Raw genomic sequence first — 8,108 nt, 5'->3', positions numbered from 1 at the left:
TATTTTCTTAAACGGACACGATATCTCTTCTATAGTACAGTAACTAGTAAATAAGAACCTTACGTTATACAGTAATAGAAACGCATAATAAGGTTCTAATGTTATTTAAAATATTGTATTTTTCACTGTAAGTAATAGCAAGTAAGTAATAATACAAATTTTTTCTTGACAAAATAAAATGAGATAAAATTTCGTCATGGAGATATACTTGTTGGAAGTAACCAAAAGGCGCCAAAAGATAAAAGAATAAGACACCCATGTGAAATATAAAAAACAGTTATCATATATATTATTAATATAATGTCGTGTGAATATTTATGAAATAGTATTACGAGTATGTTTCAGCATTATCATAGTCGTTCAACTTGCAGCCCGTCAGATAATGTAGTACAATGTGATGGTCAGAAGCTGGACGAGGACCTGGCCATACAAGGATGAGTTACTTCTGTTATTGAGTAATCACAATTTCTCCTAATAATGACTCTCCATACCCAAATCAATTTAAATTTTAGTATTAAATACATCACAAAACACATGAACAGTATATATAAAACGATTACCTGATTCCAAAGCAAACGGAAGTTTCAAATGTATTATTTCGTTGAATTTCCCTTTTATTGTTCAAAGATTTTCACTGATTTTCTTTATGGAAAGCTACCAAACCTGTGTTTTGGGCTGTTTTAATCCTGTACCTAAAGCGTGCAGGGAGAATTGGGTTCAATAATCTTGTAAATTTCAAGCTTCACAGCAGTTTTGCAAACTGTTATCCATAGTTGATGACAAATAATTAATATTTTACGAGAAGAATGTTCTAACGTACGTATTCGAGCAAATTGTTGGCCTATTTTATTAGATTAAACATTATGTTTTAGTTTTAATTAGTGTACGTTACCTGACTAACATTTAGTAATAAACAATATCACCATGTTTGATTTTTAAAACTCAATGATTTTAAAATACGGTTTCAAATAAATTTAAAGAAAGCTATAGTCTATAATTTCTAACTAATTCCGATAGTTACGTAAACATTCACCAGAGCACGCATCCCTAATACGTGGTGATAAGACATGGCAAATTAAAATGATGCAGTAATAAAACATCTTACTTAGATTTCATTTCCGTCTTCTAATAGTATTCTTGCTATCACCAATAAAAATTTAACTTCTGTGACGTGGTAAACTAGAATAAATCATTCGTATAAAAATGCGTCTGTTGAACTTCTAAAGCGAGAGGACACCCTGGTATAGTACCGCATTAACAAAATGATTCTTGTACACAACTTCTCTATAACATACATTTTCTAACAGAATAAATAAATTTTAGAACTTTTCAGAGAGTTGTAATTTTTATTAATTTATTATATATTAACGCTGCTTATTACTTGTTTTAGTTTTGAGAGGAACATTTTAATCACATGAGGATATAAAGCATTTTAATGGTCAGAACAAATGTTTATTAGTTCTAAACCTTTAAATACACGTAGTTCCGTTAGTTTTGTTAGTTTTAAGTCCTTGAATCAATATTATTATAGTGTTAAAAATGACCATTTTGATTTTTTCTTTACAATTTTTAATCTCATTTCAACTATAAAATTTGCTCTAATGTTTTTGTTATCTAATAATGAAAACAATCCTCACCATGCTTTTAATTCAAAGAGAACTTTTAAACAATGAACAATTATTGGTAAATTTAATATTCTTTTTACAAAGAAACTGATAAAAAATGTCTCTGGAATCTAATACATTGACACCTAACCGTAATAATTTTTCTCACTTTTTTCCAGACTATATATTTCCAGAATTAAATAACTAACATTTTCATGTACATATAAATAGTACAGAAATATATGGATCTTAAATTCCTACTTATATTTACGGTAAACCCACTATTTGGGGCGAAAGGATCACTGAGACGATCACCTAAGGCTCTCTTCAGGATGGCGTCCTTTCTCCTTGTTATGGACGACCTGTTTAGGTCTGTAACAGGAGTGGTCTTTTCGCACAGGTGTATGCAAATGAGATAAAATGATAATTCCTTTGACTGGTAAATTTAAAATCACAGTCACAGAATTGACTAATGCAACCCTGAAGAGAGCCGTAATCTGATGTAGTCCAAATGTTGTTGTTGACACGTGACAGAATTATGGACCACGACTGAAAGGGTTTGTTGCCAGAGGAATATGGTTACTAATATAGTGCAGGCTTCTGATTGGAGGGTCTTTTTGTCTTGAGCCAAAGCTATTGCAGTTGCTTTATATCTACGGGATTAAACCTTGACTACCGTTTGAGGTTTTTTGTTTTGTGGTTAAATACTGGGTCGGATCGGCTTGCATCCTAAGGATATCCTGTCGGGCAATAAGCTCCGACCTGACCCGGTTACTGCCTTTGGTTGTCATACTATTGCACGTTTGTATATTTAGTTTATGACTAGTTGGATTGTATACCCACATCAGTAGGAAGTGCCTATTCTAGTCTTAACGTTATAAAATAATAGTAAAATTGCAATGCTGATTCAGGTATATTGTGTGTTACTCATGAATTCAGAACTTATAATTCAACGATTTTCCTTTGACAAATCCTTCAGGATTATGATGTCTAAACGAAGGATGTGTTCAAGGGGGTTTTCACAGATCAAGGCCACACTCTGTGATCTCTAACATGCATATGACGTATAAAAACTATTAGCAAAAAAAAATTATATACGTTTTAAAATTTTTGGACATTATGCGTTGTAAGATTTACAATTTCATTCGCAAGAAAACTGGAACCGCAATTAATTTATGAAAAGATGGTTTCAAATGTTGAGCCAAAGCTATTGCAGTTGCTATATCTACGGATTAAACCTTGACTACCGTTTTGAGGTTTTTTGTTTTGTGGTTAAATACTTCAAATATCCTAAGGATATCCTGTCGGGCAATAAGCTCCTACCTGACCCGGTTACTGCCTTTGGTTGTCATACTATTGCACGTTTGTATATTTAGTTTATGACTAGTTGGATTGTATACCCACATCAGTAGGAAGTGCCTATAATTCTAGTCTTACGTTATAAAATAATAGTAAAATTGCAATGCTGATTCAGGTATATTGTGTGTTACTCATGAATTCAGAACTTATAATTCAACGATTTTCCTTTGACAAATCCTTCAGGATTATGATGTCTAAACGAAGGATGTGTTCAAGGGGTTTTACAGATCAAGGCCACACTCTGTGATCTCTAACATGCATATGACGTATAAAAACTATTAGCAAAAAAAATTATATACGTTTAAAATTTTCTGGACATTGTGCGTTGTAAGATTTACAATTTCATTCGCAAGAAAACTGGAACCGCAATTAATTTATGGAAAGATGGTTTCAAATGTTGATATCAAATGTAATTACGTTCAAAAATAGTAATAGTAAATTTTAATGTTATCCTGTGGTTTAACACTCAAATAAACATTCTTTGAAGAAAAGTATATGTCTGGAAATTCGCCTTATCGATTTCTGATTTAAAATATATCGTGGACAATAGCCGTTTATAACGTAGTTATATGCAAAACCTTTGAGTTATTACGTTTAATTATAAATTAAAAGCCCAAATGATTATTTACCAAAATTGAATATTTTGTCCAGCAAAGACAAAGGTTTGTTTATGCTTTAAAATAACGTTGGTTTTATAAATGTACCTTAATTGTAATACGTGGGTTTTTACTTTATTACTACAACTAATGAATAGTAGTAATACCAAAGATAACATCATGCCACTATCTTAGACAGTATATATTGTGTGTTTCTGATTTAGCTCATAGGTGTACCAATAAATGCTAGTATATTTATAATTCCACTATATATTATATTCTATTATCCTGTTTTATATGTGCAGGCTTCTCGCGTCTGCTTGATAAATTTCTTGTGTTCTTTTATTTCTTATATAAAAAATTAGAAAGAAAACAACATCCTCTAATTGGTTCTTTTCATCGTATAATTATTTTACAAATTGCACTCTACTTTATTATTAATTACATTAGTTACCTTACAATGCCATAACATGTAGGCTAAAACATTAAAGAGATTGTTTTAAATCATAACTTTTAGATATTGCACTTAGTTGTGAGTTTCCATTCTTTTTAGGCATCGTAAGGAATTGATTACTGGCGTATAATGATACGAGTAAATAGGATTCTGTCACAATGCGCCTTTGTTACCTGAGAAGCTTACTTACTAATTATGTAATAACCTTTCCGGTGTCTCAAATGTACTTTGAGGTATTATATATTGTTTGAGGTATTACATTTATTTGTGAGCCAAACATTTAATTAATTTGTAAGAATTTATTTACTATCGCATGATGATAAATCGTCGTACAGGATTATCTAAACTGTGACTTAATTTCCTACTGATACACTCGCCTATTAAAAAACGTCCGACAAGCTAAAAACATAAGTGTTTTTTAAGATAGCAGAATATATAATTGGTTTAATATGTCATTGCTACCGACTATATAAATAATATATTGTACTTGCCATCACTATTTTCATCTTACTACCACTTATGACATTTATATATTGAAATACAAAATACTTGAATACACTGCGTCCTGTCACACGGTAAGCAGCAAAATACTATATTGTAAAATTTAACTTTCAATTATTATTTAAGTTATAAACTAATATACAAATTTCGTATAAAAGTGTAAGGAATACTTTAAAATAAAAACACGCATAGGTTTATTTGTATATACATAATGGTCTTATCAAGTTTAGTTAAAATCTGCCCATAGGTTTAGCGTGATTATTACACATCCAAAAATCTTCAAAAGAGTTTGCATTTATAATATAAACGACTATAGAATAATTATCAATAGTATAATATGTCACGTCGAGCAGTGTCCCTGTATATTGCATCCAAACACTAATAATGTAGCACATAGATCAGAAAAGGGGAAAAATCTTATTAGAATCTTTATAGTTAAGTTTTATTCTCCCTTTTGTGCCCCTAAAATATATGTGTTGGGGTAATCAGACAACAAGCGTTTAGTATTATTAGTAGTCGTGACGTCAGCAATATAAGGGACAGGTGAAACATAAACATTAGTTTTAGTAAAATATTATTTTATATCCATGGAAACAAAATGGCACATAATATAATGTTTTTAAATAATTTCGTAAAGTGTTATGTCACTGGATTTTTCAAACTTCACTCAATTCACAGTTAGTCACGGAATTAGCACCAGGAACACTATGTGATATCCAAAAGCAGGACCAGGACCAGGAATTACATGGATGAGTTACTTTAATTGAATATAAATCATAGTTTTACTCATTATTTCTCATTAAACAAAGCAGTTTCATTCTATTTTTAGCTATTATTTAAAGCAAAAAATGTTCATACAAATAGTTTATATGAAGTGTCAACAGAAGTACAAATTAAATATAGTTTGTACACTGTATTGTTAGGTTTTTGTGTACAAGCTACTAATTCGTGTTTGGTGCTATGTATAATCCTCTTAGTACCCAAAGAGTACAGGGAGAATCAGTTTACATTATTTTATACGGAGTGGACACCAATAGACACTGGAAGTTTTCTAAAAAATGTGTATATATTATTATGAGAAGCATTATCTAATTTGTGTTTTACAAAAATCTTTCTATCTGCTAGTAAGCAAAAAGTTCGTAATGAGTTGAAATTATTCATTTATTTTTATTTAAGAAATAAAAACCACCGTGACGGAGTAAACTATTGCCTGAATAACCCTAGCACACACTTTCTTTAGCAGTTTGTGTTATACAAAAGCATCAGGACATATTAAAATCCAAAAGGCATGTCTCCCAGTGGTACACACAATCCTCTCCTGAACCCCAACAAGTGCACATGAGCTTGTCTCGTATCGAAGTAATGCTGATATTCTTCTGTGACGTTCGAGGAATCGTTAATTTTGAGTTTGTACCGCAAGAAAAAAACTGTCAACGCAGTCCTTTATCTGGAGGTGCTTGAGACTGAAACGCCCGATCGTTTGCGTCCGTCATCTTCAAGCTCCACCACGAAAATGCCGCCAGCCACACGGCATTCTAACTTGCCAACTACCCTACCCAAACAAGACCCTCGTGATGCCCCAATCTACTTATAGCTCCGTGTGATATTTTTGTTCCACTGGCTGAAGACAGAGCCGAAAGGAAAGCACTGGGATTCAGTGGAAAACATCCAAGCTGAAGTTATAAGTGTACTGAGAGGCGTTCCAGTGGAGGAGTTCCAGGGTGCTTTCCAAGCTTGGCAGAATTGTCTACGCTGGTGTATTGATGTAGGATGACACTACTTCAATTGTATGGATTTAGTAGAGCAAATATTTTTGGTAGTTATTTGTAACCATGATTTGTCAATTATTAAACGTGTCAAAAAACTGTGTATTATCATGTGATATTGTAATGCCATATTTATTAATAGAGCAAAAAAAGAAATTATAATATATTTTGCTCAATGTTGAAAGTTACTGGCAATATACAATTCCATTGCACAACTATGTTGTAGTGCCCTCGTTTGCTTACAAGAATTTTATTAGATTACTGCTATAAAACCTTGCATGAGGTTTCTACATAGACAAAATGAATTATACGATGCTGTTATCCAACCATGGAATTAGGCTAAGCGTCATAGAAGCCTACCCCTTAGTAAGCTCACGCGATTTCTCTTTTTGGTCACCATGAATTTTGTTAATATTTCTTTCCTGTATCATTTTTTGCTTAACTGTCCATAGGATGAATCGAAAATGAAATGAGCTATATAGATTTCAAATTTTGGCATGAAAACTCAGCGAAGCCTATTACATAACATGTAACAAATGTGAAGAATAATTAATTAGAATAGATAATTGTTTTGCTAATTTTTCATTTCTTACATATAAGGAGTCTGACTTCACTCTCCTCTCCTAAAGTTTTAACCTACCTAGCAATAACGATTGAAGTTTTGAGTGGAGTGTCAATTCCCAATACAATACTTCGTTGCTAATACTAAAATGTTTAAAAAGTAGAGGAATTTTAAGACTAATGCAAAAAGCCTATACACTAATCCAGTGTGGTATATAGACCGAGGTACTGGGCAATTAAAATGATCATGTTGTGAAATGGATGGTGCTGGGGATTATTCCCATAAACATCACAGAAGTTATAGCCGTGAGCCTTGGATTCTTTCTCACATTGGGCTGACAACAATAGGAACTCACCAGAGCTAGGCCAGATGAGTAAACGGAACAGGCAGGGGGACAATTAATTTGCAGTCATTCAGGACCTTGAAGGATACATCCTAAGACATAGCGAGAGGGGTGGCGAAAAAGATCTTTTTAAACCTAACTGGTATTTAGGTGAATATTGCCTTCTATAAAGTTAAGGAGGCTTTTGAACCTCCACTTATTGACTAAGTACGGACTACACTAATCCAAGTCTTTACAGATGAATCTTAGAGGAATGAGGATTAGCACAAGCCCCTAAATAAAATTTTTAAGGTAGTAAAGTTACACTGAAGGTGACTTAGGACAGCACCGTGAAACGCATATAATGTGTATCGCAGATATTTTGGCGTTTCCTCTAGGAAATTAAATTGAGAAATGCCTCCATCAATGACTTTAATCACAAAGCGTATTGAATGTTAAGGTTGCTACTAGTTGTGATAGTAAGTAAACCATTTGTCTTATACTACATTCTACTGACTAATGTCATAACGAATAGGCAATAGTAGATATAATAATATGTTCATAATTAAAGCATCCATATGCGATAGTTTCGTACGTGAGTGAAAACCTGTCTAAAAATGACATTCCAGAAAACAACTTTTCTTATCTTCATCAGAGTAATGTCATATCAGCTTTCTAAGCTACAAAACCGTATATTAATTAACTGCAAGGTTCTTTCCTCAGTTTCCAAGAAATCGCAGAGTAGCTAGTAATTTAACGATAAAGTTTTTAAAATTCAATCTATAACTCTACAGCCGTAAGTGATGGCTTAGCTATAAATGTTTAAAGCTGTAAATATAATACATATTCATTTGAATAAAAAAGTGTGAAATAAAAGGACAAAAAATAAATGTAGCGTTTGAAATTGATTAATTTTATATTTACAGGACTTAAAAAAATAAATA

Source organism: Homalodisca vitripennis, unplaced genomic scaffold, assembly GCF_021130785.1.
Source record: "Homalodisca vitripennis isolate AUS2020 unplaced genomic scaffold, UT_GWSS_2.1 ScUCBcl_276;HRSCAF=1897, whole genome shotgun sequence".
Taxonomy (NCBI): domain Eukaryota; kingdom Metazoa; phylum Arthropoda; class Insecta; order Hemiptera; family Cicadellidae; genus Homalodisca; species Homalodisca vitripennis.
This window is presented reverse-complemented; position numbering follows the sequence as displayed.